Source organism: Sus scrofa, chromosome 8 (assembly GCF_054392235.1).
Source record: "Sus scrofa isolate SSC_HxYL_T2T_F1_AM1 chromosome 8, Sscrofa_HxYL_maternal_Yorkshire_Landrace_v2.0, whole genome shotgun sequence".
In the NCBI taxonomy this organism is placed as follows: domain Eukaryota; kingdom Metazoa; phylum Chordata; class Mammalia; order Artiodactyla; family Suidae; genus Sus; species Sus scrofa.
In genome coordinates, this window is record NC_139390.1 from 25,323,461 (window position 1) to 25,349,097 (window position 25,637).

The window sequence follows — 25,637 nt, forward strand, 5'->3', positions numbered from 1 at the left end:
CTTTAAAGGCTAGCTTACTTCCTGCCATATAAACAATCCTGCCCCAAGGTCAGCACTTTCAGGTCCAGATGGATAAGTGTGCTTAATTCTGCAGTTAAGTATTTGCAGATCCACTTGATTAATATACCTGGTCATGTCCTCCAGCCAGGTCTCAATCAATAATAGAGGAGTTCTTTGGTTTCCATATGCTATTCTTATGTTTTATGTCTCAAATATCTTAGAACATAAGCAGGGAAAATGGGTGTGATTTAACAGAAACCTTCCAGAAATCCCAATACTTGCATAGATATTATGCATGTGTGTATTTAGTTTGTGTTTCTTTTTCCTCCACTTCTCTAATTTATATTTCACTCCATTAGTGGGTCTGTGTAGAGGACTGGACTTGTAGTTCTGGTGGCCTGGAATAGCATATGTTAGAATAGTTCTGGCAGGAAATGTGTCCATTTTTCCTGAGAACCCTGAGGATAGACTTGTCAGTAGTTTTGACTGTTCTTCCTATTTGACAAATAAGACCACAGGGGACATGACAAAGCTTTGAATACTGGAGGATCATCACTATATGGATCATAGAAACCCAGCCACCTTCTGTCAGAAAGGATTCAGCAGAGTCCTTTATTTCTCAGTGTTTGACAAATGGATTTTTTTTTTTAATGAAAGCTACCTGGATTTTTTATAGTCTCTGAGTCTTATCCTCTTGATACATTAAAACAAATTTAAAGTAAGCAATGGATATTCAAGCAAGAGAAAATAAATCACTGAACTATGACCACAGCAGGGATTTCCCAATGTTATTAGAACCCCTCATTGTGTGGTCTGAGATACTGTATTCACATACCAAGCCTAAGTGTCACAGAATGGATGAGTCTGGCCCATGCTGCCATCCAGACAATGGTTATATATCCCTAAAATATCTTCACAAATAGAAGCCTTTTTATATAAATAGACCCATTAGGAGATATACAGCGTGATCACAGATACATCAACTTCTGACATTTACTTCATCTACACAATGACCTCTATATTATCCAAATGATCTATCAGCATCTCTCACTTATCTGGGACAGCCTGTTTATCTTCCCTAAGCAAATCTCCTACATACATCCCAACTCTACTTACCTATGGTTTAAAAATCACTATTTGCCCGCAGGTATCAGATCTCTGAAAGCTGTAACCCTAAACCTCAAACTTAGATTTCTCCTCAGTTTGTATTGGACAATTGATACTGATAAGCAGCTGGACTCCAATCATATCTCTGGGCCAAGGACAGGTTTGGCAGGAAGAGAACATAGCTATCTAAGTTCAACCACAGAAAGCTTTGTGCTTGCTCTGAAATGTCTGCTGTCATCAAGGCAAAGCCTTAATATATAAACTGATGAATGTGAGGATCATGAGAATGGAAATAAAAATCACCTACATACTTTTCATAAACCATTTTTGTTTTCATTCACTGACTCTTTGATGAGTATAATTGATGGAACTCAATAAGTTTAGGTGATATGTTTTACCATATGCTTTTCTTTCCATATCCTCAGAAATGAACAACAGGAAATCATATAATCAGAGAAAAAACATAGGTGATGATAATTTAAAGCAAAGAGTAAGTATAAAAGAGCTCTGGAATTTGAGTCAAAAAAACCTAGATTCAAGATATATATCTCTCAGTAAAAGGTACACATCTCCCTAGACTAAGGCAAAGTTAAAGAAAATCAGTTTACTGCAATCCATTTACTATGTTCTGTCTTATCTTTCTGTTTTTTTTTTTTTATAATTTAATTTACGAACTCAGGACTCACTTTCTTGAGCACAGGGTAGAAGCTAACTAAGCATATTTTATTAATTCCTTCAGGTGTTCTCTGTGTATTTCTCTGTCCAACGATTCCAATTATAGGGACATAAGATTTACTGGATTTAGGGACCACTTTTACCTACTATGGCCTCATCTCAATTTGATTCTATCCGCAAAGACATTATTTATATATAATATCATATTCACAGGTTTGGCTAGATAAGAATTCTCATAGGACAGTATTTAACCCAGCATAAGTTGTATACAAAAACATTTTGAACCATTAGAAGTGCAAGTGACTCCCTTTAAATCATCACACCTTACTCTTGTACATCCTGCACAGGTATGAGCCTGAGGAATGAATACTTCTCCAACTTTAGCACGACGCCTTTGAACCAATACGTAACTACCACAGTGTGATTTTAGGACTCCATCATCAAAATTAGCACAAGCAGGAAGACGCTCTTTTACAAGGCTTCGTAGGTAATAATGCTGATGGAAGAAAGGGGTAAAGGAAGGTAAAATGTCTGATTTCCCATGGTGGCTGAGTACCTGTACAAGGATTAATCTTTAGAAGCTTAGAGAGAGAATTTAGAAGATTCCGGGATAGAGTGAAGTATGTAGAGGGGGCTAAATGTTCACTAGTAGAAAGTGAGCAGAGTGAGGTGATAAAAATATGTGTTAAAACAGATGAGGAGTTCCCATCGTGGTTCAGTGGTTGACTAATCCTACCAGTATCCATGAGGATATGGGTCCCATCCCTGGCCCTGCTCAGTGGGTTAAGGATCCGTATTGCCATGAGCTGTGGTGTAGGTCACAGACGAGGCTCAGATCCCACACTGATGTAGCTGTGGTGTAGGTCAGCAGCTACAGTACCAATTGGACCACTAGCCTGGGAACCTCCATATGCCATGGGTGCAGCCCTAAAAAGACAAAAAACAAAACAAAACAAAACAAAAAAAACAGATGAAAAACATAGTCCCATAGTTGGAAGAGATACATTCCTCCAAAGTCCTCTTTTTACAACTGAACAAAAACAAAACCCTGGGAAATTCCCATTGTGGCTCAGAAGTCACAAAACCTACTAGTATCATGAGGATGCAGATATGATCCCTGGCCTCGCTCAGTGGGTTAAGGATCTGGAATTGTTGTTACCTGTGTTTTAGGTCACACATGCAGCTTGGATTCCATATTGCTGTGGCTGTGATGTAGGCTGGCAGCTGCAGCTCCGATTCGACCCCTAGTCTGGGAACTTGCATATGTCACAGGTATGGCCCGAAAAAAAGCAAAAAAAAAAACAAACAAAATAATAAAACCCTTCTATCCGACCAACAAACAAGGGCATCTTCAAAAGCAGAAATAAAAAGATACACTGTGCATTACCTAGAATTTTCCATACTTGAGGAACCACATGACAGTGAATTCCCCATATTTTGTTATCTTCTCACATATCTTGGACAGAGAGCTCTAGAAGCCTCTAATCCAGAACCATTACCTGCCACAGATTAAAAAAAAAGAAAGAGAGAAAAAGAAAAAAAGAAAACAAAAAGAAATTTAAAAAAAAAAAAAAAAAAAAACTTCAAGAAGCAAGAAGTTTGTCACTGCTAGCCAAATGATCTGGAAAAGGTTGGCCCCACAACAGAAAATATTTTTGTGAAGACCTGCCTTACTCCATCCAAAGACAAATGGAAAAATCACCACAACCCAACCTTGTGATTTCAGCAGGGCTGAGTAGAGAACTTATTTTCTGCTTCCTTACCTATCCTTCATGGAAGCAGCCAACAGTATTTCTGGTCTTCCACCCCCTGTTCACTGGAAACAGTGGTGCTTCTCTTTCTCTGTCAAGGTGGTGTCTTCCCCTCAGTGGGGCAAAGAGTTGAGCCCTAGATGCTAGGCTTCTATTCAACCTTGTACCAAAAAGGGGATCAGTCATCTTTCCTTCCTCCCTGGTGTTTGCTCAACTGGAGCTGACCTTATAATCTAACTCAGCTGAGCAAGAGGGCGGTATGTGTTGGTGCCTCACTTTCACCAGGAAATAGCTATCTGAACTTCCATCCCAAGGCAGTCTGGGTCAGCTCGCATCACTTTTTCTGGGCAGTACAGGTAGGGTCCAGTGGGAAGCTGAACTTACACACGCCCAGCTCTGGCTTTATATACCTCAACAGGGAGAATGGCTACTAAAAGAGAAAATAAAATGGGATTCAGAGTCTCATAATATGCATTGCTGAATAGCTTAATAGTAGAAATTTCACAGTACCAAATTAATGTACTAGAAGACTTAATCAGATGTGCTCAGTCAGAACAGCAGTAAGAAAATAGACACTCCCCCTCCCCCCAAAAATCCAAATTAACAGTATCTGGAATCTGGAAGACAATAACAAATATGGTAAGCTTTTATCAGTGGACTCCCGAATGAAAGAAGAGAAGCAGAGAGTATGGGACTAAAAGGGATTTAAAGAAATAATGACTCAAAACTTTCCAAAGTTGTGGAAGTACAAAATCTATAGATTCAAGAAACCAAGCAAAGAGTTCCCACTTGCACAGCAGGTTAATGATCCAGCTTGTCTCTGTGGAGGTGCCAGTTTAATCCCCAGCCCAGCACAGTATGTTAAGAATACCATATTGCTGCAGCTGTGGCATAGGTTGCAGCGCCAGCTTGGAGTCATTCCCTGGCCCAGGAACTTCCATTTGTTGTGGGTACAGCCAAAAAAGAAAAAAGAAACCACCGAGGAAATCCTTAAAAGGATAAACCTGAATAAATTAATGCTCAAACACATCATAATTAAACTTCTAAAAATTAAAGACAAAGAAAATGTCTTAAAAACAACCAGAGAGAAATGTTGCATTAATTTCAGCAGAACACCAATTATAATGATGGTAGATTTCTCATCATCCAGAAGGAAGTAGCAAAATGTTTTTCAAGTAGTGAAAGAAAAGAACTGCCAGCTGTGAATTCTGTAAAAGTACCCTGAATGCCTAAAAAATACTCTTCAAGAATGAAGAGGAAATAAAATAATTATCAGATAAAGGAAAACTAAGAGAATTTATTGCTAGCAAATCTACCTTTAAAGAATAGCTAAAGAAAAGTTCTCTAAACAAAAAGAAAATTATAACGGAAGAGAACCTGAAACTTCAGAAAGGAAAGAATACTGGAATGGGTTAACAGTAAGAGTAAATACTATAAAGTAAAAGAATAATGGTAGAATAATGGTCTTACAAATGTCATATTTTTATTGCTAATGCAAAAGATATAATTCTCTCCTTTAGGGTATTCTTCTTGTTGCACATTATAGTATTATATGGGCAAATAAGAAATCCAAACAATCCAGATTTCATGAAATTATTCAGCATGATGAACCTCACTTATCTGGATATGAGTTTTCTAATTTTTAAAAACTTTAGAACACAATCTCAAATAAGAATTGAATGTAAAGGCTTTTGAACACTGCAAAAGCTTTTCATATTGCTTTGTATTAGAGTCCTTATCACCTCACAAATAAAATTTTTAATAGACTTCTATTTAAATTAAACACCAAAATCCACCATTCTTATTTTCAATATCACCATGTATTATAAAGAGAAAATTAATGGGGACTGAAGGATGGAATAGGAATAAATATTTCTAGAAGAAAGCACCCCATTCCAGACAGAAAGAGGAGGAAAAAAATTTAAAAATAAAAGCAAAGTATTATTACACCATGTTTATAAACTATTAAAGAAAATAGAAAATTATCATATTTTAAGAAGATTCCCATTATTAATAGCTTATACACAGTATGCTTGGTTAATTCTAGAACTGTTTCATAAAAACAAGATTTAGGGGTCTTTCTTTGAGAAAAATGTTTAAAGAACTTTAAGCCCTTCATATTAGCTCAATATCATGGAAAAACAAAATAGAACAAGAAACCCAACAACATCAAAAGTACACACAAGCATAAAATTGGAATTGATAAGCACACAGGATAGCACATAATAAAAATCACCATGACCTTATGAATACAAATTGTTTTAGACCAATTTCATTTCCCTCTGTGACAGTTAAAAATCATGTTGATCAAGCCAAAAATAATGTCACTTGCCTATGCTTCAAAAAGGTTTCTGCATATCTGTATGTGCATGTTTTCTTAATAAAAATACATAATCCTTCACTATTGATTCCCAGCCTTATAATATCAAAAGTACAAAGGGACCATATGAAGAAGTTGACGTTTATTTTCTACTGATTATAAAAATACACATTATTTCAAAAAGGCCCTTCTATTTCAGCAACACTTTAAAAAATTACATTTTACTAAATACTACCTATAGCTTTCAAAATTAGGTTTTTTAATTCTTAAAAAAATTCAGTGTACTAGGTGGAAATATTTACGTAAGTATAAGTCAATAAAATTTTACATATACTGTGATACAAATACAACAGGAGTAAAGGGGAGAATGGAAAGATCAATTCTACATGGAGGAGAGACTGAGTTGGTGGATAGTTGAGTTAACTTGTAACAATGATCATATGAAAAAGCAAAGCTGGGAATTCTACGTAGAAGAAAAAACAAAACCCAATGCAAAGTGAACTGAGATATGGAAAAGAATAGTTTTTTATTTCATTATTATTTTTTTTACTTTCATGTTAGTGTCTTTATAAGGGGCTAAAATTAGAAGAGAAGTCTGGTCTGGAGATAGATGTTTGCAGTATATATCTACGTCTGGTGGTGGTAGAAAACTTGAGTGGGAATAAATCCCCAGACAACACTAGCATTTCTTTCCAATAAAAAAGAAAATCTGAGGAAAACGCAACATTTTAAGAAAGGGCAGAGAAACACAAGAAACTTGCAAGAGATTATCTGTCATAGGCACAAGGATATGTTGCTGTAATATGATGATACAAAATGTCATCAGAGGAGTGTGTAAGACTAATATTTTTGTTTGTTTGTTTGTTTTTGTCTTTTTGACTTTTTCTAGTGCTGCACTCACAGCATATGGAGGTTCCCAGGCTAGCGATCTAATTGGAGCTGTAGCCACTGGCCTACACCAGAGCCACAGCAACGCGGGATCCAAGCCACATATATCTGTGACCTACACAACAGCTCATGGTAACACCAGATCCTTAACCCACTGAGCAAGGCCAGGGATCGAAACTGCAACCTCATGGTTCCTAGTTGGATTCGTTAACCACTGAGCCATGACGGGAACTCCTAAGACTAATATTGAGTTAAGTGATAGTTTTCAAAATCCTATACATTTGTACTGAAATGTGGCTACCAATTAAGTTCTGTCAAGCATGACAATAATTAGTCATCTATTTAAGGACCAGTTTTTGGTCAATGCATCTGGTGATTGAGGTGATTTATTTTTCTTTTGTTTTTATGGCTGTATACTTACTTTAGAAGAAGAGTTGGAGGAGTCATTTGAAAGTTCACATTTTATGAAGTAGGCATGTAATATATTGCTTGCACAAGAAAAATAAATGACTGATTTTTTAGTTCAGGATCAACATTTATGGCATAAAAACCAAACCAAAAATTATATGTATCATGCTTTATCCTGAAATTCACATTCTTACCACAAAAAAACAGTAACATTAAAAGAAATGCCATGTATTTGCCTATGAAAGATATATGTAAATTCTTATCATGAAGCTATAAAATATCATATCTAAATTTTATCAAGCTTAATAGTCTCAAAAATGCTATTTAAAATATATTAGGGTTTCATGTTAAACTCCTCTTGGGTATATTTAACAGAAGCTGCTAAGTCTGGGATACGAAAATTTTGAAACTATTTTTCACACTTTATTTAGTATCTTATTTTTTGCTCTGCTAGACTGCTAACAAATAGCTTTAGAGTAACTTTAGAAACCAGTTGTTTTTTGATTAATCTCTTTGAATATAGCTCAGAGCTTAAAAGATATATTTCTCTGGTCAAAACAATCCCTTTGGGCAGGATTTGATCAGAGGGATAGTGAAAAATCTTTCCGCTGATTAAGTAGAGTGCATAAAATCCCTACCATGGGAGTTTCTTCCCTGGACATGATCTTCAGAAAAAGGAGATAAAATGCACAAATATGGCAAAAAACACTAATATATTAATTCTGGAGCGAATATTACAGGTTGGATAAACACACACACACACACCCATGCGCATGCATGCACACATACACACATACACACACCCTAGAGAATATGAAAAAATTGCTCACACAATGCAGCTTTCTGGAGATAGTGGGGAAAGCTCCTAACCATTTTCTCAGCCATCTTGAGAGAGCCAAGATCAGGCTTTGGTTTTTACTGAGGTCAAGGGTGGGGTTGGGGTGAGATTTCCTTGTGCACGTGTAATCAGGGCAGGAATAGTCCTTCCAGTCCAAAGAATGGAGCACCTGAGCTTTCATACTAGCTAACCTAGGTATGAGGCAACAGCGGAAAAGGGCTAAATAGAGGTTTAGAGCAAACATCAAACACGGATTCAGACTATCACATCACCACACAGGTATGTGCTCACCTCTTCTCCATGTCTTAAATTCCTGGTGGGAAAGCCTGTCATGGCCCAGCATTACTTACAAATGGCATTACTTATCTGCTGTGTTTATTTTTTATTGATGTATAATTAACAAAAAAAAATGGGTCTTAATACATAATTACAATCTCATAGTTTCTGGGAATCCAGAGCCTGGGCTTTATTCAACTATGTCTTATACAGAGGGTCTCAAAAAAAAAAAAAAAAAAATCCATGTAAGTTCAACAAGGCTGTATTCCCTTCTGGAATTTGGGATCCTCTCCTAAACTCATGTAGTTATTGGCAGGATTTAGTCCCTTGTGGTTGTAGGACTGAGGTGCCCATTTTCTTGCTGACTGTCATCTGGCTCTCAGCTCCTGGAGGCTGCCAACATTTTCAATGCCATATGCCCCTCTGACAGGCCCCCTCATAATGTGGAAGTTAACTTCTTTAAGTCCAGGAAGAGAATTTCTGCTTACAGTCTGCTATGCAAGGAAACATGATGGTTGTGACCACATCACTTTTGTCATATAATATAATCTTAACATAATGACATCCTCTCACCTTTGCCATATTCTGTTGACTAGAGGCAAGTCAACGTCACACTCACACTCAAGGTGGGGGAGGGAAATTATACAAGGCCAAGACTTATTGGGGGTCATTTTAATGTGCATCTGCATACCTAGGTAAAAGAGAAATGTTTTCAGAAAAAGAAATTAAGTGGTAAATACTAACATAGCTTGTATAAGAAATTAAAATCATGTATCTTTTTCCGTACAAAGAATATACTCAAAAGAATCCATTTGGAAGGTATAAATCTTATATTCCTACAGGAATCACTGCAGGTCTGCTTATACTCATTTTTTTTCCAATAAATACATACTATAGTACTACATGATCTGCAGCTGATTGATACAGAATCATGGATACAGAGGGCTAACTGTAAAGTTAAAAGTGGATTTCCAACTTCTCAGGGCTTGGTGTCCCTAACACTCATGCTGTTCAAGTTGACACATAAAATTAACCATTACAATTGTCACAGTAAGTTCTACTACCATTCATATTTCCAGTTAGAACTGATCCATTTGTTTATCTTGTCCAGGAGAGCAGGAAGGGAACAGCACTACTCTACCAAGTCATCTGCATGTATCATAGTTGATAGTTCTTTCCAGCTCTTTCATTTCATACTCACTTAGGTGATGATGCGTTCACAGAATCAGATAACCTCCTAACCAGCTGCTGGAGAGCCTGCTCTCTTTTCTCATACTGCCAATGAAGACACAACAGTTTCTACAGTCTGAAAGTATGGACAAATAGATATCTGAGTAAGTAAGTGTGCAATATGGATATCTCAAGGTTTACTGGCAAAACTAAACACTTCCTCATAAGGGTGGGTCTTTATCATTGTGACACCAATGCCATTGCACATTTATAGTATTTCACAGGTGACTGCTTCTAGGAAATACTGATAAGCTGCCATATTTCTTTTCTCAAAAGACTATTTAAAATATAACACAGGACTCTCACCATAAATTTCTATTGTATTCATACACTGGAAAAATATATATATTATGAATTGTTATATGAAACACTAAGCATACAGATTCTGATAATTACTAGGTATTCTAAACCTTTATTTTTTTAACTTTTAAAAATAAAATAACTTTTTTTAATTTAAAAAAATTTAAAAATGATAAAATATCATTTCAATATTATAGAATACATATCTCCACATCCATATATAGAAATAAATGATGGAGCAGAAATATGACAAAATGCTAATAGTGTTTTATCTTTCTTTTACATTTTTAAATTTAAAATTTTATTTTGAAATAATGGTAGATTCACAAATAGTTGAAAGAAAGTCCCCATGTACCTTTCACCCAGCTGGTGCATTTGTTTTCAACATTTTGAAAACCAGTGTCTTTTACCCTAGTGTTTTGGAGAACAGAACTTTCATTAATTGGATATTGAGAGCTGTCCTACTTTTAGAACATAGATCCCAAAACCCATATGGAAGAATACACTAAATTATATATACACTGAGACTAGTGCGCAATGCCTTTTTTAAAAAAACAAATACTATTGAGGATTTTTACTTTCAATTTCCTTATCCTTGCTTCAGGTGTTTGTAGCTTTATTTACGTTCCTGTTTCTTTGATTTTTATGGCTCCCTAAATATTTACATTTAACCTCTCCCTAAAATGGCCAAGAAGATAATATTAAAGACTGTTGCAGCAAAACAGCATGTACTATTGGACAAAAAAGTTAAAATGCATTATTTTTAATTTCTTTTATTACTCAATCTTTTATAAAAGAGAACATTCTGCAACATGTGATAACAGATGACCTTTGAGCCAATGATCATTGTACAACTTAAATATAATAAATTCATTGAGCAATATTTAAAAAAGATTGAAAAATATCATCCTTGATTAGACATATTAAGCTAAATATTTTAATTTTTTTATTTTTTAAATTTTTAAATACTCAATATTTTTGATAATGTAAAATCTTGATTTTTTTCAAATTTAATTAATATGTCACTTCCTTGAGTGAAAAAATTACATTAATTTAAATATTTATAAGTAGTTGTTATTTTCCCATTTGAAATAAATCTTTTGAAAAGAGTAAAAAAAAAAAAAAGGTTCAATGAAGTGGTGGGACATCAGAGGCAGAGCCTTTTATAAAAGGAAATGAAAATGCATTTTCTTATGATATGTACAAAATGTTAACAGTGGTATCTAGCTCTATATGGTAAAATTTTTAGTTATTTTGCTTTCTGTATTTCTACCTGTTCTCCAATAAATATGAATTGCGTTGGTAATAATACAATGGTTAAAAAAAAAAAAAAGAAATTCTGAACCTTTAAATAAATATTTTGCCATGTGACCCAAAGCCAATTGTGGCAATTGCCATTTATGAATCTCTGAATTTCCTTTCTTGAACTTGCAGATTTTACAATTTCCTAAAACTACAACAAATTTAGACTTTGTCTTGTTACATACTAGATACATATTACTACATATACATACATACAAGATACGTACATACTAGCCTATATGTCACTCATTTCCTAAAGCTAGCATTATATGTTAGTATTTGAAATTTGGGGATTAAAAATATGTTTCCAATTTTCCTTGCAAGTAAAGGGGAAAAAAGAGGAAAAGAAATAAAAAATCATGATTCTTGGCTTCAGGAATGACCATGTAAACCTTTTAAACTCATTTCATACCATAATGGATAGTCAATATATATGAATAATATGAACAATATTTTACTTCTCATTGGTTACAAAGTCTAAAATAGGACCCATAAGCTAAAGCATATTAAAAGCTTTAAGCAATTACAAAGTTGTTTTAAAAATTGCTTTACACAGTTATTTTGAAAATGAATTGATATTATGCACACCAAATCCTCAAAATGAATAAAGCTCAATTACGTTGTTCCCTTCCCAGCTACGATTTAGATTCAGAGTACGTATCATAGTGCCAGTCCCAGCTCTGGCATACTGCATGCTCAGAATGTTACTCAGGACTGGCTGACTGACTGCCAAAAAAAAAGAGGATTGATTGTGGAAGATAACCTGTATTAAAGGGAGAGGAAAATCATGAGAATTTAGATTTGTATATCTAATTTAGTCTCCAGGGACATTGGGAAATAATTGGATTTAGGATGAAGGACCTTATATGTAACATTTTGAAAGATATATTTCATACAGAAATATCTCCATTGGAACTTGAGATTTAGTGTAAGAGAGATTATTCCAGAAGCTGAGGAAATAAATTCTCTATAATCAAACACACTATTACTTTTAGGGACATCCAAAAAAAAATGGTGACACCAGGACCATCAGGGTGATAGCTGCTTTGGAAAATTTTGTCTGAGTTCATCAATGGAGTTTTAGTATATTGGAAGGTAATGGGAGTTCCTGTTGTGGCACAACAGAAATGAATCCAACTAAGAACCATGAGGCTGCCAGTTCAATCCCTGGCCTTGCTCTGTGGGTTAAGGATCCAGCGTTGCCGTGAGCTGTGGTGTAGGTTGCAGATGCGGCTCATATCTTGCATTGCTGTGGCTGTGGTTTAGGCCAGCAGCTGTAGCTCCAATTTTACCCCTACCCTGGGAACATCCATATACCTAAAAAAAAAAAAAAAAAAAAAAAAAGAGAGAGAGAGAGAGAGAGAGAGAGAGAGAGAGAGAAGGTAGTAAATTAAATGAAATGTCCACATGTGGAAAAATTCAAGGAACTTACCACCTTACAACCTGATAGCTTGCATGATGGTAGAAAATGGACACAGACAGTGGCAAAATTTCTCAGTAAGTACAAAAGATAATTTATTATAGGAGTAGTGAGCTACATATGAAGTTTGGGGAGGCAAACTCCCATGTGTCATGTCAAATGACAGGTACTAGATGCTGGCACAGTGGAGGTCCTGTCACAAGTAATCCCAAGCAATAAATGCAACTGTGTGCACCAAAAAGCAGTCCAGGACAGGGGAGGAAAGGAGCTCATACTAGTATTAGCAGGAGGCACCTGAAATGCAAACAATGCCTCCTTCAGATGATTAAAATTGAATATGCAACAACACTTATTGGGATGGGGGAATGAATAGGAAGTAAATGCCAGAAAAAAGCCAGCTTATTGCTATCAATATTATCCCCCCCCCCCTTTTTTTTAAATCCCAAAATTACATAACCTGGTAAGTATGGGTTAACTTAGATTTTAATATATATAGTTTGTTTGCTTTTTTTACTTTTTTATTTTTTATGGCTGCATGCGCTACATTTGGAAGTTCCCAAGCTAGGGGTCAAATCAGAGCTGCAGCTGTGGGCCCAAACCACAGCCAAAGCAACATGGGATCTAGGCAGCATCTAGAACCTATACCACAGCTCATGGCAACACCCAATTCTTAACCCACTAAGTGAGACCAGGTATCAAACTTGCAATCCTCATGGATACTAGTCAGTTTTGTGACAGCTGAGCCACAAGGAGAACTGCAGAAATAATATATTAATGTGAGGCCTAAATTATTCCAATTGGTCATTTGCATACAACAGCTTCACTTAATTATTCCTTTTCCCTGCAGAGCCTTTTTTAGGCACAGATGCAGATCCTTACTCTTTTCCATGCATTGTTCATCAATAGCATAACATCATAGACAAGGCAATATTTGTGTGGAAAAAGCACTAAAGAAATTGGTCAGGGAGTTCCTATTGTGGCTCAGCAGGTTAAGAACCTAAATAGGGGAGTTCCCGTCGTGGCGCAGTGGTTAACGAATTCGACTAGGAACCATGAGGTTGCGGGTTCGGTCCCTGCCCTTGCTCAGTGGGTTAACGATCCGGCGTTGCCGTGAGCTGTGCTGTAGGTCACAGACACGGCTCGGATCCCGCGTTGCTGTGGCTCTGGCGTAGGCCTGTGGCTACAGCTCCGATTCAACCCCTAGCCTGGGAACCTCCATATGCCGTGGGAGCGCCCCAAGAAATAGCAACAACAAAAGACCAAAAAAAAAAAAAAAAAAAAAAACCTAAATAGTATCCATGAGGATACAGTTCAATCCCTGGACTCACTCAGTGGTTTAAAGGATCCAGCATTGCTGTGACCTGTGGTGTAAGTTGCAGACATGGCTCAGATCTGGCATTGCTGTGGCTGTGCTATATGCTGGCAGGTGCAGCTCCTATTCGACCCCTAGCCAGGGAACCTCCCTATGCCACAGGTGTGGAAAGGAAGGAAGAAAGAGGAAGGGATGGATGGAGAAAGAAAGAGGGAGGGAGGGAGAGAGAAAGGAAAGGAAAGGAGAGGAGAGGGGAAAGAAAAAAAAGAAAAGAAAAGAAAGAAGTTCCCGTCTTGGCGCAGCGGAAACGAATACAACTAGGAACTATGAGGTGGAGGGTTCAATCCCTAGCCTTGCTCAGTGGGGTAAGGATCAGCAGTGCTGTGAGCTATGGTGTAGGTTGCAGACACGGCTCTGATCTGGCCTTGCTGTGACTCTGGCATAGGCCGGCAGCAACGACTCCGATTAGAATCCTAGCCTGGGACCCTCCATAAGTCATGGATGTGCAGCCATAAAAAGACAAAAGACAAAAGAAAAAAAAAAAAAAGAAAAGAAAAGAAAGAAAGAAAAGGAAAAGGAAAAAAAAAGAATTTGGTCAGGCAACTGAGATAGGATTGCTTCAGGTTTTTGGATTACAAAAAAGCTACCATGCATAAGAACACATCTCTGGTTTTGGAATTACCACCACCAGGGTGATGGTGGCATCATAGAATGTCTTTGGGAGTGTTCCTTCTTCTTAGGATATCACCAAAAAAAAAAAAAAAAAACTATTGGCAAATATCTTTGATGAATATAGATGCAAAAATTCTCAACAAAATTTTAGCTTGAACCAAATCCAACAATATATCAAAAAGATCATATACCATGACCACGTGGGATTCACCCCAGGTACACAAGGAAGGTTCAACATAAGCAAATCAATCAACATCATACACCACATTAACAAAAGAAAAGTCAAAAACCACATGATCATCTCATCTCAATAGATGCAGAAAAACATCTGACAAAGTCCAACATCCATTCATGATCAAACTCTTACTAAAGTGGATATAGAGGGAACATACCTTAACATAATCAAAGCCATTTATAACAAACCCACAGCAAATATAATACTCAATGGAGAAAAGCTGAAAGCCTTCCCACTAAAATCTGGAACAAAACAAGGAAGTCCACTCTCACCACTGTTATTCAACATAGTATTGGAAATCCTAGCCACAGCAATCAGACAAACAAAAGAAATAAAAGGCATCTGAATAGGAAAGAGAGGAGGGAAAACTGTCAAGTATGCAAATGACATGATGCTATATATAGAAATCCCTAAGGACTCAACCCAAAACTACTTGAACTAATCAACAAATTCAGCAAAGCAGCAGGATATAAGATGAACATTCAGAAATGTGTCACTTTTCTGTATACTAACAATGAAATATTAGAAAATGAACACAAAAATACAATACCTTTTAAAATAGCACCCCAAAAAATTAAATACCTGGGAATACACCTAACCAAGGAGGTAAAAGACTTACATGCTGAGAACTATAAAACATTAATCAAGGAAATTAAAGTGATTCAAAGAAATGGAAAGATATCCCATGCTCCTGGGTTGGAAAAAATAATATTATAAAAATGGCTATACTACCATAGCAATCTACAGATTCACAGCAATCCCTATCACCCATGATATTTTTCACAGAACTAGAACAAACAATCCGAAAATTTATATGGAACCACAAAAGACCCAAAATTGGCAAAGTATTCCTGAGGAACAAAAACCAAGCAGGAGGCATAACTCTCCCAGAATTCAGGCAATATTACAAAACCACAGTATTCAACATAGTGTGGTAAAGGTACCAAAACAGACATATTGATCAATGGAACAGAATAGAGAACCCAGAAATAAACCCTGACACCCATGGTCAATTAATCTTTGACAAAGGAGGCAAGAACATAAAATGGGAAAAAGACAGCCTTTTCAGTAAGTATTGCTGGGAAACCTGGACAGCTGCATGCAAATCAATGAAACGAGAACACACCCTCACACCATGCACAAAAATAAACTCAAAATGGCTGAAAGACTGCAATATATAAGACAAGACACCATCAAACTCCTGGAAGAGAACATAGGCAAAACATTCTCTGACATCAACCTTATGAATATTTTCTCAGGTCAGTCTCCCAAAGCAACAGAAATAAGAGCAAAAATAAACCAATGGGACCTAATCAAACTAAAAGCTTTTGCATAGCAAAGGAAACCAAAATGAAACAAAAAGACAACTTACAGAATGGGAGCAAATAGTTTCAAATGATGCAACCGACAAGGGCTTAATCTCTAAAATATACAAACCACTTACACAACTCAACAGCAAAAAAGCCAACAACTCAATGGAAAAATGGGCAAAAGACCTGAATAGACAGTTCTCCAAAGAAGATATACAGATGGCCAACAAGCACATTAAAAAATGCTCAATATCACTGACGATTAGAAAGATGCAAATCAAAACTACCATGAGATACCACCTCACACCAGTCAGAATGGCCATCATTAAGAAGTTCACGAATAACAAATGCTGGAGGGGGTGTGGAGAAAACAGAATTCTCCTGCCCTGTTGGTGGGAATGGAAGCTGGTACAACTACTATGGAAAACAGTATGGAGGTAACACTTAGAAAACTATACATAGAACTACCATATGATCCAGCAATCCCACTCCCGTGCATACATTCAGACAAAACTTTCCTTGAAAAAGACACATGCACCCGCATGTTCATTGCAGCACTATTCACAATAGCCAAGACATGGAAACAACCCAAATGTCCATTGACAGATGACTGGATTAGGAAGATGTGGTATATATACACAATGGGATACTAATCAGCCATAAAAAGAACAAAATAATGCCATTTGCAGCAACATGGATGGAATTAGAGACTCTCATCCTGAGTGAAGTAAGTCAGAAAGAGAAAGACACAAACCACATGATATCACTTATATCTGGAATCTAATATAAGGCATAAGTGAACCTTTCCACAGAAAAGAAAATCATGGACTTGGAGAATAGACTTGTGGTTGCCAAGGGGGAGGGGGAGGGAGTAGGATGGATCGGGAGCTTGGGATTAATAGATGCAGACTATTGGCTTTGGAATGGATAAGCAATGAGATCCTGCTGGGCAGCACTGGGAACCATGTCTAGTCACTTATGATGGAGAATGATAATGTGAGCAAAAAGAATGTATACATGTATGAGTAATTGGGTCACCATGCAGAAAATTGACAGAACACTGTAAACCAGCTATAATGGAAAAAAAATTTATTATATAAAAAGTTAAAAATAAATAAAAGGACACAGCACTGTAAAAAAAGAAAAAAAGAACTCTTCTCAGCATCTGGAGAGGCCTGCTATTTACTAGGATATCTGATGCCAGTGTGATCTCAAGTTAGCTTTGAATATCTGAGTCTAGCTTCCTTATCTTTAAATTAGGCATTGTATTATAAGTCAGCTGTAGACACTCATTGTTATAGCTGGCTCAGGGTGCTCTTACTCCATCTCTGGATACGAATCCCCCTTTCCTATGGTAAAAACATGTAATTCTACTAGAAGCGATCCACATGGATCAGAATCCAAGGTGCCTAGCAACATTACCCAATCTTCTTGGCATGGTGATTAATTCATGAATAAGCATGTTATACTAATTGTCCAAGCTAAGTCCCATGAGGCCTTTTCTGTCTAAGCCTGAAGAAGATTCTCTTTCCACAGGGCCACTGCAATGTCAGAATAAATGTCACTGCTTATACCATGTCCACCATTAGAAGAGAGTCTGTTTAAGGGGTGAAAAGAAAAGGATGCCTGAATATTTTACTTGAGCCTTGAATCCAGCAATGCCTGAAACCAAAATATCCTGGTTATTTCAGTTACTTGAACCAACATATTCACTTTTGTGCCCAAGTTAACGAGTTGTAACACTATATTAATAGTACTAAGTAAAACAACTTCACATCTTATTTTATTGACAAATGCACATGTGCCTCATGAATAGAAACACTAAGAATATATTAGTTTCTTCATACTAGATACAGCTTTGAAAGTACTGTTTTTAAAATGTTCAGAAAAATAAAATACATAGCATAATCTTTTTGTCCATACAAACCATCTTGATTTCTTTCAATGGTTGTTATGCCAAGGGTTAGTTTTACATAAAGAAAAGTCATTTGTATGGAGCAGTATTAGGCCTGACCCTTCCTGTGTCATATGTTTCACCATTTTCTGCTGAAAATGTATTGAGTGACTAAGGCATATTCACATCCACAAAGAAAGTTCATCAGGCTGTGAAGTACGTTTCTTCAATGGTTCTGCTGAAGCGAGAACAATTTTCAGTGTCCTGGTATGTGTGAGATGACCAAGTGACTACATCAGAGAGGCTGTGAAGAGGAGTGCAAAAAGGAGAAATAAGAACTAAATATATCAAATATATATATCGGCCCCGCACTTGCCTTTTTTTTTTTTTTTTTTTTTTTTTTTTTTTTTTTTTTGATGGTTGGGGAGTAGATATGGATGAGGACAAAATGTACTTTTTAAGTGCTATGTTTTTTGACATATATCAAAGGGTCTAAGAGAAGGCAGTAAACTCCAAATAGACTTCAAGAGTTTTTCTTTTTCTATTAAAAACATCAGAATCTATAAAGGAAATAAAAGAATTGCATTAGACCTAAATGATCTCAGAAAAGCGTGAGAAAAACTGACAGGTAAATGAACAGTCTATCATGATTTTCATTATTCTCTTCTTAAAAACAAAAGCAGGGAAATGGCTGACTTTAAGCCCATTGCAGAAGAGCCAAAAAATTACATTTTCCTCTTATTGTTTATCTTTTATAGAGAATATCTTTTGCGCCATCAATCCCATAAGTACAAATCAATAGCAGAGCAGATGATTTTATTCAAATGACATTCACTGAGGACATATTGCATGCTAGACACTGGGATAGGCTCTGCACACACAAAAAACAAATTACAGCATAGCCCCTGGTCTCAGGGAGCTCAAAGACAAGTAAATTTAGATAATCTAGGACAAGAAAATGGTTATTCAAGCAACATACTCTGTTCCAGATGTGCATGTTCAGTATTATTTATTGAGATTACACCATAGAGGGCCAGACTACTCAACTGGAAGTTTAGTGAATATTTAGTCTTCCAGATGCATTTATTATTTTAATCAGGCAGTGGATCTGGAAAGTAATTTAGTAGATATCTTTTGAAATCTTTTACTTGATCCTTCTTTTTCTGCTAGGGAAGCTGCTGGCAAAACACTGCCATGGACACTCAGAAAAGAAAGTGTGATCAAAAATCTTCTCCTGATCCCTAACTCTACTCTGCCCAAAAGGGAGAACTGCCTGAGTATGAGCATAAAGGGATTTTAAAAACTGTTTACCAACTTGAACGGCCCTCATTACCTAGTTGGGGTACTTAAATGTAGAGTCATCATTGACCTGTATTAACACCAACACTGGGAAGCTGAGCTGCATATAACATTTTAATACAGAATGTCCTGAGAATATCATCTGTAGATTCTGTTTTTGTTTTTTTTCTTTCCATCCACAAAAATTCACCAGGATTAAAGTTCAATTTTTCCTACATGTGAATGATTACAAAGTATGCAGGTGGTGTGAGATTTTTCTATTACTCAAAAGAAAATCAGAATTGTATGACCAATTATCTTCCTCTCTACCATCTTTCAATATCAACTTCTTTATCAACCACATGCAGTAGTTACTTTCCCTTTATTTTCTGTGCATAAGATACAAGCTGATGGCAGATGCTTGACATTCCAAACATCATTAACAAGAATAAGTGTTTTTTCCATGAATGAAAGAATTTGGTGGGACTCACCTTTCCTAAAATGTCATGTTTCAGATGCAGAGGAAAAGAAAACAATATTTTCTCCTCTCACTGTTACAATGGTTAGATTTATGCATCAAATTAGATTTGCTTGTTACTAGAAAATTTTCAACCATATCATATCAGTTCTTATATATGCAACTTTAGTAAAGATTTCCCCATCTATTTTTAGGGGATAAACTCTAGGGATATAGTTTATTGAAACAGAAGTAAGTCCTTAATTAAGGCAGACCAATCAGATTTTTTCTCCTGGAAACTGAACAACAGATACAGTGATGCCAGCAAGTCTCCACTTTGCGGTTGACATAGGAAAGTTATAGATCTGGCTTCATATTTTTTTTCCTCCTCAGATGGAAGAAAGGACATCTGTCTGTAGAAAACATAAAGGCCCAGTTCAATGAACACAGAGGAAGTAGCTGCCCTGTTTCAGAAGGGCTTTCTGGCTCCTGTCCCTGGACCCTCATGAAACCTGGCTTTCTCTCTGCCCTTGGGTTTCCTGGACATCCTGTATCCTGCCAACAATCAAGATGTTTTTCTTAAATCAATTTAAGTTGTTTTCAATTGCTTCACCACCCTGGCAATAAATATAATTTAATAATTTAAAAAAAAAAACAACTGAGGACTTATTCTGTATTCTGTATGGTGGAATGGTCTAGGTGTATAGAAAGGAAATTTTCCCTCAATTAATTTTGTACTTAAGAAAGTGGGTATTCAACTAGGTAACTTTAGTATATGTGTAGCAGGATTAAAACAGCATAAAATCTCCTCTAGGCAAATAGAGATGTGCCTAATAAAGACTGATCTGCAGGGGAAAAGTAAAGGTGAAGTTTCAAGGAGAATATAGATGCTACATGAGTCAAGTGTAGACAAACAGACTTAAGGCAAAAGATGAAAAAAGGATGTATAGGCAGAGGGAATAACAAGAGTAGGACATAGACGTGTGAAGTCACACACTGACTTATACATTTAACAATAGTTGTGTACCACACACTGTAAACTAACCACTATTCCGAATGCTTTGGCAGCAGAAGTAAAAAAAAAATCCATAAAATTCCTCCTTCATGATATTTACATGTTTGGACAAGTATTTTATTTGTGTGTAAAATACACAATAAAATATTCTACAATAAAACATATATACGTATACATGTATATATGTGTGTATATATATATACACACACACACATACATATATAGAGAGAGTTTTCCAACTTTTGCATGCATCAGAATCACCTGAAAGTTTTGTTAAAACAGATTTCTGGCTTCTATTCACCACATTTTCCACTCAATAGGCAAGTACTAAGGGTTGAAATTTTCATTTGTAACAAATTGTTAGGTGAGGATAATGTTGCTAGCCTGGACATCATACTTGGAAAACCACTGATAAAGAACATTAGATAGTGATAAGTGCTATGGAGACAAATAAGAGTCTTGACTTAATGTTAAATCATGCAGTCAGGCAAAGTTTCTCTGAAAAGACCTGAAGAAAGAAGGAACCCAGCTTTGTGGCTATCTGGGGAAAGATCACTCCAGGTTATTTACTTAGTGTGAGATGAGAAGTCGTTGCTGAGTTTTTTGCAGACATGGCAAGATCTGACATGACCTCTCTTTGAAACTAGATTACTTTAGCTGCCCCATTGAGAATAGGTGGCAATGAAAGGAAGCAGAGAAATGAAACTAGTAAGGAGTCTATTGCAGTAATAGCATTAGCAAGATGATGGAGATCTGGCCCAGAGTGATAGTTGTGGCACTAATGAAAACACAGCTGGAGTAGAGATAGAAAGATAAACTCTGAAGGTAGAGGGTTCAGGTGAAATAATTAATTTGATTTGGAACATGGAATAAAGAGAATAGTCAATAATGTCTACTACAATTTTGTTCTTAAGACATGGAAAGATGGATTTAGCATTAACTGAGATTGGAAGGATTGTGGGAAAAGAGGATTAGGGAAGAAGATGCTGAGCTCAGTTTTTGATGTGTTTATTTTGAACTATCTACTAGTGACTCAGGTAAGAAGGTAGAACAGGAAATTGTATTTAAGGATCTGAAGTTCAGGGCAGAAGCTTGAACTCAAGATAGAAACCTGAGTGCTATGAGTACATATGCTTGTCTGTCCACAAATGAGAGTGAATGCAGAGAGAAAAAAATATGTAAGCTAAGGGCTAAGTCTCAAGGTGATATTAGGGTAGAGAGGGGAGGGGGGAACAAAAAAGAGGAGCAACAGCTATTGATGTAAGTAGAGCCCAAAAGTAGATACTGCCCTGAAAGCCAAAAGAAGAAAGTGCCTCAAAATAGAGAAACTGAGCAGTAAAAATCGGCAAAAATATGCAGAGTTTAAGGAAGCGTTAAAAACAAAAAAGTATATGATTGGCAGAATTTAGTTTATACTTGACATGGGGAAAAGAGGAAGAAAATGCTTCTGTTTCATCTTTTTCTGACACAATTGGTCCCAGATATTATCTCCTAAAGAGAAAACAGTCATTGCTTTAAAGATGAAACCAAGGAGTTGTATTCTATTTCCCACAGAAACCACCTGTCTATTTTGATGAGGCTGAAATTCTTTAACTCTATGAATATAATTTATTTAATGCCCCAAAAGAATATGATGCTTTGAATACAGGTGCTAAACACAACTAAAGGAAGTAGCTTATTTTCTGAAATAAGTAGAACAATTAGGAATATTTTTTACATCTAAAAAGCATCCTAAAAGTTTTCATCAACAATTCTTGAGAACAATGATTCTATAACATCTAAAAAGCCCCAAGAATGATTCCTGAGAACAACCATGTGTTAGCTTTTTAAAGAATGAACATAATGATGCACTTTAAAGCAGACCTCAAAATTATCTGTCTTTAGCAAAAAGTCATGCATTTTCACATAATGAAAGAGAAAGTACTGACTGACATTTCCAACTGGGAAAAGTTAAATAGTATCCTATCATTTGGTAAATAGCAAGTGATTCTTGGTGATGAAAATAACTGTAATATTATCTATAATGTGAACATCTTTGAGAGGAAGGTGATTTACTTGGGATCCACAACAGGAGAGGAACATTTGGGGATGCAAATAGTTCTCTTCAAGATGACTGTTTATGCTGGAATATTAAGTTTCCATTTGTGGTAAATGGAAAAACAGATGGCTTAAGAAAAATATTTTGTCAAGTTTATAACATAACCTACCAAGTTGTGGGAAAAACGTTTTTCTCATCATTAGAAGGAATAGAAAGTGAGAAATAAATATAAATAGTTTGATTTTTCCAGAATGGAGTTTCCCTTTAGGTTTTGAGCACCCATTAAGTTAAATATTTCTCCACAGTTAACCAGCGTCAATCACGCGAGTAATCAACTGGTATTTACTGAGCTTCTACTATGTTCAGGTATTGTTTCTGTGGTTGTGGAGATATAGAAAGCAATGAGACATAAATTCTGACTTCCAGGCGCTAATGACATGGTAGTAAAATTAAGGCATGCATTTAAAAGTCATTCGACAACAAATATTTATTAATCACTTACTCTGTTGGAAATACCAGCATAAATAATACACAGGGATACAAAAACAAATTAGACACTTCTAAATTAATATGAAAATAGTAGTTAATATTTAATAGCTGTTTCTGTTGTTGAATGGAATGGTGGGACAATATAAAAAGTATTAGTTTTTTATTTTACACTCCTGTGTTTAAATTTTAATAAAGTATATAAATTATTTTATTATTTTTATCACTATAATTATTAATGGCAATGACTAGTATTTGTTCTGTACTTTCAATGTGTCAGTCCTTAAATGCATTATCTCACTTAACTGTCACAACAACACTTAATGAATGTACTCATGGTGAATCCAATTTATAAATGTGGCAATTGAGGCTTAGAGAAGTAATTACCTTGCCAAAGATCCTATTAAGTGGCAGAACCACATTTTAACTCAATCTGTCTTCAATATTCAAAAGTTTTATATTACATTACACACTTGACCAAAATAAACATGTGGAGTGGAGGAAGAAGAGTTTAAGTATGATGCGAATGGAAGATTTTTGTAGAAGAGGTTGGACTTCTGCTAGGTTGCCTTTGATTGTGATTAAGATTTCCTATTTCAATAGGAAGCCACAGAACAATGCAAGGCACTAGTACAGAGAATTTGATTAGAATGTCAAATTCTTGAACAAGGTATTTATGAAATATTTAAAGCTTACCTGGGATCTCAATCATGGAAAGCATCAAAACCCAGGCAGAGGAAACAGTTTCAATTTTATTCTGAAGGCAATGAGGAGCTACTAGTGGATTAACCTGGCAGCAGTCTGTCAAATAGACTAAAGATGTTGGAGATTGAGAGAGAAGTTAAAGGTCTATTGGCACGTCATAGATCAGTGCATAGAAGACTCTCATGTGCAGATATATGCTGCGGGGTCTTTTTAAATTCATATCCCGATGCAGTGAATCACAGTAGAGAGCTAGAGTCTCCAGTTATGTCAAGCATCCAAGTGATCCCTTTGCTAATAGTCCAGAATATACCAGAACAGTGGCTCTTGTCCTAAGGCATTTTGTTCCTCAGAGAGAGGACACATTTTCAGTTGTTACCACTAGAGCAGGTCGGACAGGGGAGGGAGGTGGATGGAATTATTGCTGGAATTCTATAGGTAGAAGCCAGGGATACTGCTAGAGATTCAGGATGGTGCTAAACTTTCTATAATACACAGGACAGTTCTCACAACAAAGAATTATCTGACCAAAATATCAGTACTGCTGAGGTTGAGAAGCTTTGTTCTAGAATTAAGCATTTCCAGAAAATCAACAATATATCATTCTTTTAAAAATGCTGGAAGTCTTTATGGAATTAAGAAATCCTGTGTTTTTTCATATGGGTTGAAAGGATGTGGTAGAGTTGGAGGAGGAACAAAAATTTGTCAACCCAGATGTATGTGCAATTACTGAAGAAAATCTAATGCCTCTAACTGAATGATCCCAGGCTAACATTAAGTTGCATACATTTCTTCAAAACAATTATCCCCCTTTTCTCCTGACTGTTCTTTTTCCAAGTTTTTCAAATCATTGGAACTCCCTTACATTTTTTTTTAAATAAGGATAAAAAAAACCACGGGTTATCTTAAAACCTATCCTTTCACCAGTAAATAGATTAACTTTGGCACTTAGTGTTTCTGCTGATTTCCCATCTCAATGGAAAAGGTTTCCACCAATTATTCCAGTCTACCATGTCCACACTTCCTCAAACTTAGTTCATCTAATTGCTCTTCTTCTTTCTAGCTAACATGATTTTTGTGGCCAGGACGATAACCATGACTGAACAAAGCTAATGATAACAGTACCATTTTCCACCCTCATAAATGCTATCCATATATATGACCACTTTTGATTAATATCACTTAATTGATGCTAGAGAAGTCTCAGAAAGTTATTGCATTTCCCAAATAAGAGGGCAGGAGTTCAGAAGCAGATGTCTCTTTCATGCCTTCAATACCAACATGATGGCTACAGATTCCACCGTTTTCTCGTCATGTGGGAAGGACTTTCACGAACTCTTGTTACATAAGAAAAATAAATCCCTATTTGTTTAACCCACGATAGACATGTTTTGTATTTTTGCATCAAAAAACAGATTTAACTGATGTATCTTTCCTTTCCGCCTCCTCAGAATACATGGCTTATCACTTTTCACCTACTTTATACAATTTTCAATCATTCCCTTTCTAGTCTCACTTTCCCAAACCTGTAAACATGTTCTACCTTCTTCTAGCCAACAAAACAACATGTAGCAAACCAAAACACACACACCCATGTACATATTATATATATTATAATATATATTATTATATCTTTGATTTTATTTTATTTTATTCCTCAAAGTAGTGTTTAAAGTTTAAAGCTGAATTTTGCATTTGCTGTAGTTTGACAATGAATGGAAAG

The 25,637-nt window shown here is 36.0% G+C and overlaps 1 long non-coding RNA gene across 2 annotated transcripts in view; it reads right to left on the bottom strand.

Moving 5' to 3' along the window:
- LOC146400376 (uncharacterized) overlaps window positions 1-25,637 on the bottom strand; it is a 118,000-nt gene that overhangs the window by 59,137 nt on the left and 33,226 nt on the right. The window contains exons 3-4 of one of the 2 annotated variants that reach the window (XR_014813728.1): window positions 9,465-9,569; window positions 8,355-8,954 (exon numbers count right to left, since the gene is read on the bottom strand). The exons of the other annotated variant lie outside the window; for it this stretch is intronic. This is a non-coding gene — a long non-coding RNA (uncharacterized LOC146400376). Of the gene's footprint in view, window positions 1-8,354; window positions 8,955-9,464; window positions 9,570-25,637 lie in introns of those variants that run through there. 2 annotated transcript variants of the gene reach the window in all.